At 29.8% G+C, this 16,149-nt stretch overlaps 1 protein-coding gene and 1 long non-coding RNA gene across 2 annotated transcripts in view; one reads left to right on the forward strand and one right to left on the reverse strand.

Moving 5' to 3' along the window:
- Positions 1–16,149, reverse strand: part of LOC105254898 (zwei Ig domain protein zig-8) — a 307,240-nt gene that overhangs the window by 156,100 nt on the left and 134,991 nt on the right. The gene's annotated exons all lie outside the window — the stretch shown is intronic.
- The window catches only part of LOC109610274, a 76,166-nt gene continuing 68,364 nt past the window's right edge, over positions 8,348–16,149 (forward strand). The window contains exons 1-2 of the long non-coding RNA XR_002192715.2: positions 8,348–8,440; positions 9,036–9,119. This is a non-coding gene — a long non-coding RNA (uncharacterized LOC109610274). The remainder of the gene's footprint in view (positions 8,441–9,035; positions 9,120–16,149) is intronic.

Below are 16,149 nucleotides of genomic sequence, written 5' to 3' on the forward strand. Positions count from 1 at the left end.
ATATATTAACGTTCTGTGAGTAAATTTGACATTGGAATTACTTCGCGCCTTTTCGAAAGAATCATTGAAATTCCGCTTCCTAAAAGTTGCACGAAGCAACGAATTCGAGCGTTACAAGTTTTACACGTGCTTTGTGTATTCGACTGATTAAATTTTCTTATTGTCTTGTGCAAGAAATAGTTACATTCCGTAATTTCTCGATCGATTGTACTGTCGTCTAAACAACGGTCGGAAAAAGCGTGACTGTATTACAAAATGACGGTTTTGAGATGATTGCAATTTTGAAAAATCAAAAGCTTGAAGAAAAAAGAGATGTTATCAAATACGATGTTATTTAAAATTACATCAATTTTGTTTCAAAATTTCTACTTTACAAATAACAAATTATATTTTTCATATATTGCTGATTAAGAGATATTATGCATGCTGTTTTTGAATTATGAAAACTTGTGTTCATAAATTCGCGAAATAATTCTCGAATCTGGCATTTGTCTAATTATAATAAATTAATATATCAAATACGAAAAATGTAAAAAATTAATTAAAAAAGAAAAATATTAAATGGGATGTGTATTTAATTAATCATTTCATGATTTCGAGCAAAATATATAGTTAACAAAGAGCTATTTATAAATACAAACTCTGTATGTTAGTCTATATCAGATATTTATTAAGAAATGGGTCAAAAGGAAAGTCACTCTTTCGCTCTTCTGAAATATTTGTTATATAATCTTAATTAATATTTGCAATTTAAAATTAGTACAAACATGTCATTATCAAACAAATCAATCTTAAATTCTAAGACTTGTAGTTTACGACAAATGTTTCGTTTGATCTTAAAGATTAATTATATTTTATTCTCCTGCGGAAGAAGGATGTTCTGCTTTATGACATATATTCAGAGAATGATTCAGACCGTATTAATATCGAGTCGATGAATCTCAATAGGACTTTCATTAAAAGAGATGGTCTTTGATGTATCTCGGTTTCAAAACTCTCAAACTCTCCAAGTGCAATAATGCGTCACGTTGCATTGCAAAAAGTAAAGGCAATATTTATTTTAATTTCGAACAAAAAAATTAAATAATTTTTCTTTGAAATAAATTTCAGTGAAATGCAATCGTAAACTGATGCAAAGAAAATATACAAATTTCATACTCTTAAATTTTAAAATAAGATGCTTTTCATATAACTTTTTTAAATAACATACCAAATTTTCTTTAGCTTACGCGATATCATTTTATTCAACTCTTACAATGACAGTTACAGTTAGTGTCAGAAACAGAAACAGCAGAGACGATCAAATTATAACACAAGGATTGCAAAAATATGGATCATGACGCCTCATTGGATTAATGCGCAATAAAGTTGTTACGGATAAGAATTTAATTTGAACTCCAATAAATCGCTAATCCTTTGCGATCCAACTTTTCGTTCGATAACGTGCCGATAAAAGTAATGGCACTTTGGCGAAAATATTCGACTTTGACGTTAAAGGGTTCGCGCGTAAACATTTAGTAATAGGGTATACATAAATACGTTGAGAAAAGAGTGGGTTGAAAAGGGAGCGTACATATTTACATTAGACGATATCTCGGCGGGATTCCCATCGAAAGAGAATGCTTTTGTGAATGCGACGGTATATCCCATCGTCGCGCTGACAGTTATGAATGGCCCGGTATTGTAAAGCCGGAGAAATTTCACTTGCTCTCGGTCTTGCGTCCCTTTCTCCGCGATGCCACGCGATGGAATCCGGTGAATATTTCTCTTATCGGAAATACGACTGATTCTGGCGTTTATCTCGTACATTCTACGATTTTCTAAAATTTTCTTTTTTAACATTTTTATGTATTTTTCTGATATTTACTCAATTGTCAAAATTCATGGTTCAAGCTATATCACAATTTGAAAAGTTACCATTAAATGATTTTTTTGTTGATAGAAATAATTTTTCATTATTTCATAAATCAATATATATATATATATATATATATATATATATATATATATATTGATTTAAATCCATTTGTGCGAAAAAAAAAATATATATATATATTTTTTTTTTCGCACAAATGGATTTAAATAAAAAATTTTATCTATTAATTACAAAATTATGAAGATTGTTAGATAAATAAAAATTTCTTTTAGAAAAATTTACTATTTAATAAAAAGAGCTAAATGAGATATTACATACTATTTTTGTCATCGCGTTTTAGTGACGGAATTCCATTTCATCTTGCAAGAAACTTCGCAGATTTTTATCTGAAAAGTGTACTCGTCCATAAGAAACTGATATTTCGTTCAACACTAAAATACTAAGACTAAAAATACGAGTTACCGCAAATTGTAACGTCACATCATGTTATGCATAATCGGAAAAGTTGTACCTTAAAATGCGCGAATATTGTATTTATTAAAAAATTCAAATAAAAATAATTATTTTTATTTAAAAAATAATGATATCTATGATTTCTTATTTAAAAAATGAATAATGATATCTAACAAATAATTATTCTCGCTTAGAATATAAATAAAGATATATCATAAAGATATATCATGTGTAACATTTCCGCGCGAGATGACAAGATGTGTTACTGTTGCAGTCAAGTAATTCTTGTAATTATCCAATTAACGTGCACATAGAGACATGCATTTTCATCTATATACACGTTAGAATCTTGCAAAACTGGAGAACAAGAAAGACGTCCCAATTAACGTAGATCCAATTAGCGTAAAAAATTCCGTGCATCCTGATACGGGTGATAATTTACTTAGACTTGACGTGGTTGCTTTTGTGCACGAAGGCAGGTTACATAATTTCGGGAACAAACGTAGCTTGCATTATTTCGCAAACGTACTTTGTCTATTTTCACCGTCAGAAGTTACTTGAAATGACGAATACATTTGTATTTGTGTAATTGTATGTGTAAGTTTTTTTTTCTATGAAAATACATAAATATAATTTTATATCACTTTGCATATATAAAATAGTATGAATTGTTAAGCTCATTTAAGGTATGTGTAAAATTAAAATATTGTGGAGACTCATAAATAAGAGTTCTTACTTTATTTTTAATAATTCTTTCTATAGCTTTTGATAATTTAAATAAATAATTCTGGCTAGCAAACTAATTCAGCAATATTAAAATATTGTACAAATCATTTATAAAAATTTATGGTTGATACTATTTTTTAAAAATAATGAATATACTCAGAATTATATGAAAACTGTTTTAGAATAAATAAAAATCTCAAAAATCGATCTCATATAATTGAATATTTTGCTCTTGATTATTTTACTTTAATCGATGCCTTTTGGTTTTATTTTAAGGTAAATTGATGTAAAATTAATTATGTAAATCTTTGAAAATTTGATGGAAATGGAAAATGTTGAGGAAAATCTCACAAGACAAAATGAAATGTTGAATTTGATATTTCAAAGGCATTTTCTTCAGTTTATAATGCTCACAACTATTTATTTATTTAAACTATCAGGAGAACTATAGAATTATTAAAACTCTTTATTTCCTTTTTCTTTCTTTAAAATCAAATTTTTGAAATTATTTTTAAAAAGTGAAAAAATCATATCTGCAAAGTTTTAATCCTAAATTTCCATTTGTTTAAATAAAACATGAGTAAATTCACTCAATTATAGATAGGTATTTAGAACTCAATTTAATTCTTTAACTGCCCAATTAAATATTTCTCTGATTCTAATCAAATTAAATTAATTTTTTGACTATGTCAAACTTTTTATGATATGGTCAATTATTATACTTGGCTAGCATGTGAATGATTATTATACTTGGGAACAAGTTCCTTTGAAGCTGTGAATTAAATTTACTTTTTGCACTTAACGCTGATAAAAGGTGAAATGACACACACACACACACACATACATATATATACAAAAGAGGGAAAATATGGAAAATACCGTTCCACCAGCTTTTTATAAAAATTCTCATATTATTTTCACAGAACAAATTTCACTGTACAAATATGGTGCAATGCAACTATTGAATGACAGACTGATCCTACCACAAAAATTCTATTTTATTTGAAAGTGGTTGCTAAAAAAAGCAAAGAATCGTCGAGTTTTATTGCACACGTATGCTTTTCAACAAGCTTGCTTCGCTGCGCTCGAAATCAAATCAACTGGTTAATTAATGAAGTGAAATATCGAGAAGCATTCTCGATATACGTCGAAACTAAATAACTCGCGCATGTTACTTGTCCGTAATTGGTTAGTAAATTTATTTGATAGCACGTAGGATTTCTCCTCGCTTTTCAAAACACAATTGCTTACTCATTAACGCGATGGTTATCTATTTTTTACAATCAAACCGTAAATAAATTCGACTGAGCTGATCTTTAAGAAATTCAGCATTATCTTTTGCGGTGCATAGCTCGATGTTAAATTTGAAAAATATGTATGAGAAACATTATTTTGCAAGTAATGCATGTTCTGAATTTCAATGTGACATGAAAAATAGAATTTTCGTATTTGTCATTCATAGAGTTATTTCCAAGCTTGAAATCTAAATATGAACATTTTTCAAACAATTGGCTCTGACGTAATTCCCCGTTTATGCTTCCTTCAATATATTTTAATAAACCAATAATCATTTTTAAAAATTTAGAAAACGATCGAAATACGAGTTAAAGTAAAGTATATATGCTTTTTAATCAATTGTGAAATAAAGTATTATTTACAAAAAAATTAAAAAAATAAATACAAAGTAAATTTTTATTTCTGTCAAAATCATTTTAAACGCAACATTTTTATTCTGCATCTTCTAACATAGAATAATAAAAAATCTCATAATAAATGGTAAAAAAAAGCAGATTTAAAGAAGTAGAAATAGAATTTATATCAAAATAATACGTACCATGTCTATAATTATAAAACTATAATTATAAAATTACCCCCCCCCCCACGTTTATTTTACAATTTTATTCGTCTAATATTGACTAATTATGAAATAAGTATCATAATAAAATTACTATTATGTAGATAGGATAAACGTCTTACGCCATAGTCACACATATTTCAGTTCAATAATACATTATTATAAAATTTAAAAACGAAATTCTTTTAGTTTTTAATGTAACATTATAATAAAAATATTTAATTAAAAATATTTAAATGAAAAATTTAAAATAAAAGGATGTCGTTATAAATTTTATAAATATATATAAATGATATTTGCATAGGTAATGTAAATTTTTTTCAACGATAATCCGTTTTTTATTTTATAGAATCTAAATATGATTTTATCTCGAATTTTTAAAATCTTTCAACTATTAATATTTTATTAATATGTTTAATATTTAAATAAAATTTAAAAAATTAATCCTATAAAATTTGATTAACAATTTATTAATTTTACTGTTTCCAATAAGAAGTATAATATTTAAAAATACAATTTTAAAAAATTATACATTTGAATAAATAAAATAAATCCATCGATAATTATTAGAAATTATACTTTTCATCACATCATTAACTTTTACATTACTTTTGCATGGATCATTGATATATAAATCTTTTTATTCATGTATTTAATATTATAAATGTATTAAAAAATCTATGAGAAATCCGATTTTATCACTACTATATTAATTTTCAGCTGTTTTATTATCGGTATTATTTTGCTCATTTACTCATCCTTTTTCATCCTTTCGCTCATTTAAAATATTAATATTAAAATCATATTATTAAAATCTAATATTAAAATCCTATTATTTTTTCCTCTTCGATGTATATATGTGTATATATTTATATGAAAAGCGAACAGAAGCATGTGTATCACCGAATAATATAACGTAACATGATGTAAAAGTTCATTAATACAACACAAGTTCAATACAACTAATTAATAATATTATAATTATAATAACTAAAAAATGTATTCTTAATGATTATGTTTTACTCACTGATTTCGAATCTTCGTCACGCAATACGAAGCTACCAGTTTCCTTATTTGTATATCACTGTCCATTTTGTGAGAATCTTCCATACGTAGCGATCGAGACTCCTGTCTGGAGTAAAATGCGCGAAAACGCGTAATAATCGTGACCGCGACCTTCCCAGGATAAACAAGTAGTAGGGGGTAGCCCGTGACGTCACGGCACGTTTAGAATTATACGACTCGAAAGATACTTCACTCCAAAGATTTGTTTAATCAATTAGGGAGCAAAGAGTTCTTTGCCCTGATTGGTTAATTAAATAATTCGGAAAATAATGATTAATTAAACAATTTGAAATGTCAATTGAATAAAGCAAAAATGTAATATGCAATAGTAAATGTAATATACAATTATATAAGGTAATTTAAATGTATAAATATAATATAATGTCATAATTATAATATTATAATATTATTATATATGAATAAAATATAATAATAGCATTAATTAATTCCGGCAGATATACAATTGTAAATCTATTTTAGACATGTGTTTTCTTTCTCTCTCCCTCTCCCTCCCTCTCTCTCTCCCTCCCTTCCTCCCTCCCTTCCTCCCTCTCACTCTCTCTCTTCCTCTCTCTCTCTCCCTCTTTCTTTATATTCTACCTTTGTTTTTTCTCTATTTATCTCTATAGACTGAACATATATATACATGTGTTTTAAATGTGGCAAGAAAGCACAGTCAAAAGAAACAACCTATACCATAATAATGTTTTGTTTTGCTACCCGTCTTGTCGGTGACTGGGAGTGTGTCGAGCGCTTGTTTTTGTGTTACGTAATCACACATCTCGAGTTTAGTTCGTAGTTCTATTTGAACAAGATCGGTTCGTATTTTCCCTTCAGAGTAAAACTAGCAAATTAAGGGCGAAAATATCGAAAGGTTAACGGCAATTAATGTAATGTATTATTTAATACATGTAACTCTAATAATTAGAGTCGATACTTGTCGAAATAATTTCGTGATTAAATATCTATAACAATGTAATCGCACAAAGTCACCTTATTATTTAATTTATTCCGTTAGATACTGTCGCGCTACAGATTTTTGTGCGCCATATTTCGCGAGAAAACAATGACGTATAATCGAACGATTATTGTTGTATCATTCCAAAATACGAATCGATATCGTTCTCCATGTTCATTGCTTTATACATATATATACCATACATACACAGATACACACTATGGTGTCATTATGTTAATGAATAATAAAACAATAATAAATAAAATAATGTATCACTATATTAAATATAAATGAGGCAAATAAATAAATACTCACCAATTAAAGTCATCCTGTTGCTATTGTTTCTTTGTCCAACACACACATTTTCCAACACACACTTTTTCCAACACACACATTAATCCGAAATCAATTTCAATCGCGCACGTTAATTAATCGTCACTTTGGAGACACGAAAATGCGGAGCGATTACGACCTGAATCTTTCAGAACGACGCGAAATGATATGAAATGACCGAAAAGTTTACTCGAAAAGTTTCAAGAATAAAATCCACGTATGAAACATTGAGAATGTCAAGAAATATGACGGGCAAATAATACGCGTTATAAATAATCACATCGTTTGTTACCTAGGTCTCTATAAAATCGTATCGAGGCTACTTTATAATTTAATTCGATGAAATATATTTATTCGTATTTGTAACCGACGAAAGAAACCGAGAAAAACTAATAATACATAGATACATTAAAACATAGATGCATTGCAATTAGTTTATTTCGAGTGGTTTGATTGACATAGGGAATATAGGGACAAAAAATTTCTGCCCAATTGGTTAATTACTCTTGTCGAGTGAAGTATCTTCCGATATCATATAATCCTAGCCGCGTCATTACGTCACAGGAGATTAGGCGTTGTATCGGTAGAGGGGAGGAGGGTCGCAGTTGCTACGCATTTCGTCGCCATTTTCGCGGTCAGAGTCGGAGTTACTGTGCATTTCGTGCCACTTTTCGCGGTAAGAGCCGCGGTTGTTGTGTATTTTTGTGCTTTTTGTGAAATTCGTGAAATTCGAGTGTTGACCAATATCGGGAGTGTCGAAAAATAGGAATAGTTGGAATAAACAATCGTTTATTCGAAGTATCAAATATCGGGTACGCATCGTTCGTTAATTTTAATGGCGTCGTACCGAGACTTTCTTTGTGCAAATAATCGGTTAGCTCGAATATACATTTTCGTTCACATTTATATGTGAGTTAAAGCTCGCGAGGAAACAATGACATAATTTAACAGTTTATATCACGTAATCCGCTTATATCGGTCATTTCATATCATTTTGCGTCGTTCTGAAAGATTCAGGTCGTGATCGCTCCCCATTTTCGTGTCTCCAAAGTGACGATTAATTAACGTGCGCGATTGAAATTGATTTCGGATTAATGTGTGTGTTGGAAAAAGTGTGTGTTGGAAAATGTGTGTGTTGGACAAAGAAACAATAGCAACAGGATGACTTTAATTGGTGAGTATTTATTTATTTGCCTCATTTATATTTAATATAGTGATACATTATTTTATTTATTATCGTTTTATTATTCATTAACATAATGACACCATAGTGTGTGTCTGTGTATGTATGGTATATATATGTATATATGTTTAGGATAATTGCATTAAAATAATTTCTTTTTTTTTAATTGAATTCAAATAATTTCTATTCTGCACAATATTCAATAGACTTATCTTTTTTTTGTATTTTTTATTAGCTCTTTATTTTTTACAACATATATAAAGATAATAAAAAATGATATCAAATAAAGCAGAGAAACATATATAAAAATAATTAAAAAATAATATCAAGTAAATGAAAAAAATATATAAAGATAATTTAAAAATAGTAAAAATAATATTAAATAAACAAAAGAAATTACAAAAATCAGATTTGTATGTATAAAAGCAATCCTTAGAATAAGTTTTTCAAGTGAATAATACTCTATTGTAATTTCTAATTAATTTTAAAACTACTAAAACTTATAATGTGTGTACGTGTATGTATTAACTATGTAATACTGATACATAATATAGATTTTTAAAATATTTTAATATTTTTTTTACAGTTATGAGGCTGTTCGAAGATGCTCTATACGTTGCAACTATACATTGTGGTAGCAGAACTTACATCGTAGCAGGTCGATGATTTGGTAAGTGATTATTTTATTGTTTTTTTACAGTAGTTGAGTAGCTTGTGTCATTTTTTCATTAAAATCTTGATATAAATCTTGATATAAATTATTATATAAATATGATATAAATAATATAACAGAAATATAATAATATAATATAAATATGTAATATAAATATAATATAAAAATGATACAAACTTTTTGTCCTATATAGATGGTCTGATAATAAAAGTAAGCACTGATCATATGTGTGCAATTTTGAAGTCACTTGTATTTTGAAGTCTTATATACATAAGAGAGAGGAGCCATGCAAGCGTGTTGTCTTCCACTGATCAGAGTTTGACAAGCAAATGAAATGGCCAATATAAATTAATTCAAGTTCGAGATTCATGCAGTTACCAGATTTTTGTAGACATGTGAATGAGAATGAGATTCATTATTAGACTAATTGAATGTTTATAGTCAGAATGTCTTAAAGAGAAAAAAAGTGTATATATAGTGCAACAAATTCAAAGATGAGTGAACAGGCATATCTTTCAAATTCAAAGCTGTATTTTCGATTATTTTTGAATTTATTACATGCAGATTTTTTTCAGTTTAAAACAATATAAACATTTACTAAATTAAAAACTGAATCTCAAATTCTGATTTATGTCTTTTTAAACAATCTGATAACTACGCACACGTCGAACGTGGAATAATTTTTAATCATTCCGAACATTTTGTTCGTTTGCTAAGCTCTTATCAGTGGATGGAAGATAACGCTTGCATGACTATTACTCTCCCCAATGTTACAATGCATGATTTCGAGGGGTTGCTTGTACAGATCATGTATAATCACACACAATATCTATATCTTTATTATCGGACCGCCCTTGCATGTATATATGTATAATGTATATGTGTTTTTTTTCCTTTTTTTTCAATTATTTGTCTGCGAGATTCCACGAAGCTTATTGAAAAAATTTTATTCTCCTATTAATATGTAAAACCTTTATTCTTTTATTAATATATAAATGTTGCGATAATTATAAATATATTAATGCTCAACTAAAAAATTCATGATTTAGTCTTTTTAATCAAATTTTAATTTGATTTTTGATTCATGATATGTAAATATTATTAAGTTATATGTGCATGTGCATATGAATCCTGCACCGTTTTAATTTTTACGAAATCCTTGAATTTGTTATATGAATTATATAAATAATTCCGCTAAATATGAAAAATATTTTACTAACGGCATTTTTTGATAATCCAGCACAATGATATGGTATAGTAGCAGTTATATAAAAGCTTTACGTACCATTCATTCGACATCACGATTCAGCATCATTATTGGAAATTCGAAACCAATAAACTGTCGATAATCGTTGGTTTTCGCGCTTGCGCGATATTTCGACGTTAACTTTGTTGACTTGGGAACAAAAGCGGGTACGGTTACGATTCGGCGTATATAACGGCGTATTATGGTTATCGCTAATTAGCTCGTACGGTATATTACACGCGGTAGCGACGGAAATTTTATTTTAACGTGATTGCGCACATCGCGCGGGCGTTGCCGGCGTGATTCATGCGCCAGAGTGAAAATAATTTGTGGTACCGGAGCAACGCGATTGCGATTGTAATTGCTCGCGCGTATCCCCGGTATATGAAGTCATACGTTTTGAATGTCCCCATAAAGCAGTTATATTAAATTGAGAGGAATCGGACTCTATACTTGTCTCGCTCTCTCTTTCTCTCTCTCTCTTTTTCCCTGCCTTCATCTCTCGATCGATCTCATCCTCTGAAATTCATCTGGCGCTCGTCGAGATTCTCCTCGCGCAGTTTTTTTCGCGCGCTCTTTACACGCGGTCGCGTTCTTTCAATTTGCTATCGAAATTCTGCAAATTCGTCGCAAATTTGGACGTGAGCCAAAAATATTCAGGCTTCCATCGACATCGATATAACTATCGCCGTTGGTAACGAACGTTATGCGCCACCGGCCGAAAAGTTATAACGACGTGATCGTTTTTTCTAATGAAAAGTTTTCGAACGTTTTGCGCAAATTTGCATTTATGAAATTTTCGCGGAAGTAAAATTCCTCTCTGGAAGTTGAACGATCTAGGAAACATTACAGCAGGATAATTAATTCTTGTAATATTTTATGTAGTAAAATAATATTCCTAGTTTCATTAAAGTATATATAAATGCCTTATAAAATAAAACAATTTATTCATAATTTTATAGAAATTATAGATCATACTTGGGAAAAACAGCTTATCGTCATAATTATGTTATAACGGATTCTATTTAATCAACTTGAAACTTATGCAATTATATAAGAATAACTATAATAATTTTATTCTAATTATTTTCGTATTCAACGATACTTTTAATTGGCTCTTGTAAATCTTTCTAATGAATCTTAAACAAAATTCGAATATTTTGCTCTTATGCTCACTGCTTGAGCTTTCTGCCCATTTCATTTTCTACAATTTCTCTCTCGAATAATTGCACTACTGCATTTAATGATTCTTGTTCTTTTAATTGCAATGGGTTTTATATTACATTGAGTGCGCATAGTTTTTTTATTTATAGAGAGCCATTAAAATGCCCCCCCCCCTCCGCTCTCTCGCTCTGTCTTTTTTCTTTGGCCATATTATTAAAACGTTGGCCTGTTTTTGCCTTTTTTCCTTTATTCGACGAATGAGCGAAAGGCAACATTTGCGAATTAATCGCGAAATTCATCGTACGAGCGGCAAAGGCGGTGGTATATTATTCTCAACTCGTTTATCTCGGAGCGCCGCAAACCTTGACGAGATGCAGCATCTCTTTCGCGTTCTCTTTCTCCTGTTTGCTATCGTAAATGCGTGAAACGCCGCTTTTGTTGATCCGTACGTCCGCAAAGAAACGAGCCCACGGCGCGTTGCGGATTAAAGCGCGGAAACGCTATTCTGACATCTTTCTTGACTCCGCTTTGTCCTATGCGGCAGAAGCTTTGCGTGCTTTCATGCGGATCCTGACAGAAAGAGAAAGAGAAAAAGAGAGAGAGAGAGAAATAGAGACAGAGAGAGAGAGAGAGGGAGGGAGAGAGAGAGAGGAACCGAGACGTCTCGGGAAGCTGTTTAAAAGGACACAACGCGTTTGCCGCGCGTAATGAGGAGTGCCGTGCAAACTCTGACGAGAAATCGTTAGCGCTATTCTCGTTAGAACGGTTAAACTCGTAACGCAATTATTCCAGTTATGTACAAGATCTTGCTCGTTCGCAGTTCACATCGACTATGTTAACTCGCGCGCTGTCGTGTACGAAATCGAGCAACGTTCTTGTTGTCGTACGTCGCGTATTCGCGAATGAATGTCTCTGAGGATTCGTTTTGGTGAGATTGTTAAGGAGTTACCATAAGAAATTGCGATAATGAATCGAAACAAATATACACGACACGATGGCATACATAAGAATGTGAATGAGATGCTTTAAGGTAGAATTATATTATGTGCTAGCAAATATTAATTTTTTTAAAATTATTTAATATGCAAAAAAATTGCTATCTTTTTATGTTTTTTTTTTTTACTCCTCTTTCAATTATTTCTTTGTCACATTTAATCAGATAGAAATGTATTATATATAAGAGCATTCGCGATTCGTAATGAATTAGTATAGTACCGGCTAAGCTAAAAGGGTGAAAAACGTGTTTCTCAAGGATTACCCGGCGCTAATGGAAATTGGGGAGATTATGAGGACGCGCGGAGGACACTTTAAATATGTCCTTGTAGCTGCCACGACGGAAAATTTGTGTCGCTCTGCTCCCGCGATGCCGTCGTAACAGCCGCACCAACACTATCGTGCGACCGCGTGTATATGTATAGGCACACGTGTGAATGGTAGTCGGTCGTCTTAAGGTACAAACCCCGAAATTTATCGCCACTAAACACGACACCCCGAAAACCCGCTTCGCTCGCGAAATTGGGCGAGGATCCCGTAATACGTATCGCTAGGATCTTTGCGATATAGATGCTCTTTATTCGTATGCATGCTTTAATGTCAACGAGTTTAACCTTCTGACCGTAATTATAATACGAGATTGACCCGATTGTTCTGAGAATTATTCATAATGTTGACAAAGAGCGAATTTAATTCAATTATATTTGTTCTTTTAATTACTTTATACACAAATTTATTAAAATTATAATACAAAATCTTTATTCAGTGTATCTCTTCCTGTGTATTTGTACATATTTATTTTCCAATTCTTTTGAATTTAATTTATTATTAATCATTTTAATATTTTATAAAAATATAATTATTTTAATATTAATAATTTTAATAATATTATTAATAATTTATATTTAATAATTTTAATAATAAATCATTTTAATGTTAATTTAATAATATTAGTTTAATAAAATATATTTTCCAAATTAATAAATTGATAAATTGAATATATATTTTCGTTTTTTATCTCATTTTGTAATGTATGTAATGTATGTAAATATATACGACGATCGTTTAGCTGATCTTTGTATCACGAGTGAATTCAAAAGCAGGAAATAAAATATAATTGTCCAATATAACTATACACAAGCATTTAATCATAAATATATATTTAAAAATTGAAAAATTAATACAAAAATAAAATTTAACAATATATTGAAAGATGTAGAGTTATAGGATTTGAGAATGAATATATGTAGTTTGAAATAGATCTCTCTGAACAGAGAGAGAACAGCAGGATTAAGGACGTACATAATATCTTGTAATGAATGATACGTGATAAATTATATCTTATGAAGGTAAATGAGTAGAAGTTTATCTATCTCATTCGGTTGGCATTCGGTGTAAATGTTGTAAATGTTTAACTCGATACTTCATTAACGAGTTATCTAATATTGAACATTGAGCAAATAGGGTCGACAAAGGGTTAGCAAATAGGAGTCTCATACTAAAGTTACTTACTAAAGTTAACTTCTCACAGTTTTCTCCAATAATAGGATGTTGCTGCTTGTGTATGTTTTGCTTCTCATACTGCGCTTAACTGGTCACTAATCCTAACTTTTTTTTTGAGACGTAGGTAATTTAATAAATTTTAAATCTAAGCATTTTTAACAAAAAAAATTTAATTTTTATTTAATTTCGTTTTATTTAATTTTAATTTTATTTAATATTATTTTTTAGAATTATACTTTAATTATCCATAAAAAAAATTTAATTTTTAATATTAATTATCTTTCGATTAATAAAAAAATTTTGAGCCCAATTCTATAATTATTAATATATGTAAACTTTCTACAAACGAAACAACTATTGTTTCTCTTAGTTTATGCCGCAGCGTGTTTTCGGTTGGTAGACTCGAAACATCTTGTATATACTTATACTTGACAGTTACGTATTATTTCTCGCTTTTGTGCGAATTCACTGCTCGCGGTGCACACACCAGTCAGAATCCAGCGAGAAAATCAGTACATGTACACATGACGTAACAATGTTGACGACTGTAAAGGCTACGGAACGCGAACAATGAAATCGCTGTGGATTCCTTGAGCGAGCAGCTCCCGCGACGTAGGTCCGGTAATATTTAATAATAAAGCAATGGAGGTGAAATGAAGTGAACTATCTAAGGTATTCACAATACGTCCCGCTCACATACAACCGCAATGAGTTATGGTCTCGGCGGCGCGCGCGCCAGTAGCTCTCATCGCTCTCGCGAGACTATTCTTTACGGCTTGCGCTAGCCTTTTATGTGTGTGTTTACCGCGCGAAATTGCGCCTAATCGTAGAATTTTTTCGGATTTTTTTTTATCATGGAATTAAAATGCCGGCGAGAACTACGGATTACTCGTGCTAGCAAATTTTTATTATCTGTGCTGCATTCTATGCAAATGGATATGCGTAAAATGACTAATTAAAGGGACTTTACTGTGCATGAATCTTTGTTTTTAATATATAAGATAACAGTAATCGCGATAACAGTAATCGATTATTATTTATTTTAGTTGCAATTCATTTCACTTGCTTTTTATATAATCGGTCAAAAGCTTATGAAATGAATAAATTAATAAGCAAAGTAAGTAATATTTGCATCATAATCACTTAAGATTTATAACACTTCCTCGACTATGATTAATGAGAGATACATTTTTATTAGCTATTTAAAAAATTTACATTTTGCCTGAACTGGAAAAGTATGATATGAACATAAGTAAAGTCAGTTTCTTCCAATTGTACATATTTTAAACGCAAAATATATGCAATTGTACATGCAATGTGTATATATAATTGTGAAATAATTTTAAAATTAAATTATTATTTTTGTGAATTTTATTACACATTTGCGTTGAAGAGAAAATATACACAAAATCGAGAAGATGATAACGATTGAGTACCATGCATTATCCGAAGTTCTCGCCCTAGTAATATAAATTCCTCTTCTGTTTGCTTTCTCGCACACAGCTCCACATCTGATTTAAAGTTGATATAGGTCGACCGTTAATTTTTTTCCATTTTATCATCCAACATTTTTCGAAATAAAAGAGGATACGGAATCCGAGACCCAATTGCAAATGTCAATAAATTTCCAATTCGGCTCAGGATTATCGTAATACACGTTTTCTAGAACTGCTCATTGAAAACAAAATGCTTTGATATCTTTTTCACCAAAAATGATAAAATTCGCACATAGATTAGGAAGAAAAAAAATGAGAGAGAGAGTTTTTTAATTTATAACAACTTTTTTCCAAGAAAATATTAATTATTAATTATATATTTTTAGATTTTTATTAATGTCTTTCCTTATTTTATTTATAAATTAATCATAATTTATTTTGTTTTTAGACTAAATAAAAAAATATTTTAATAATGTATAAATTTTTAAAACTTTAAAGGTCAAATATCATTCTGTAATTTATAAGAGAGATGCGTGTTATCGAAAATATATGAAATTTTAACAAAATAAATACGTAATTATTTTTAACACAACATATTTATTGAAAGAAAATACAAATACGTACTATAATAAAAAAAAATCAAATATTTATTTGATAAACTTTTACTATCTTATAAAAAAAATAA

Source organism: Camponotus floridanus, unplaced genomic scaffold, assembly GCF_003227725.1.
Source record: "Camponotus floridanus strain SB8 unplaced genomic scaffold, Cflo_v7.5 scaffold3, whole genome shotgun sequence".
NCBI lineage: Eukaryota > Metazoa > Arthropoda > Insecta > Hymenoptera > Formicidae > Camponotus > Camponotus floridanus.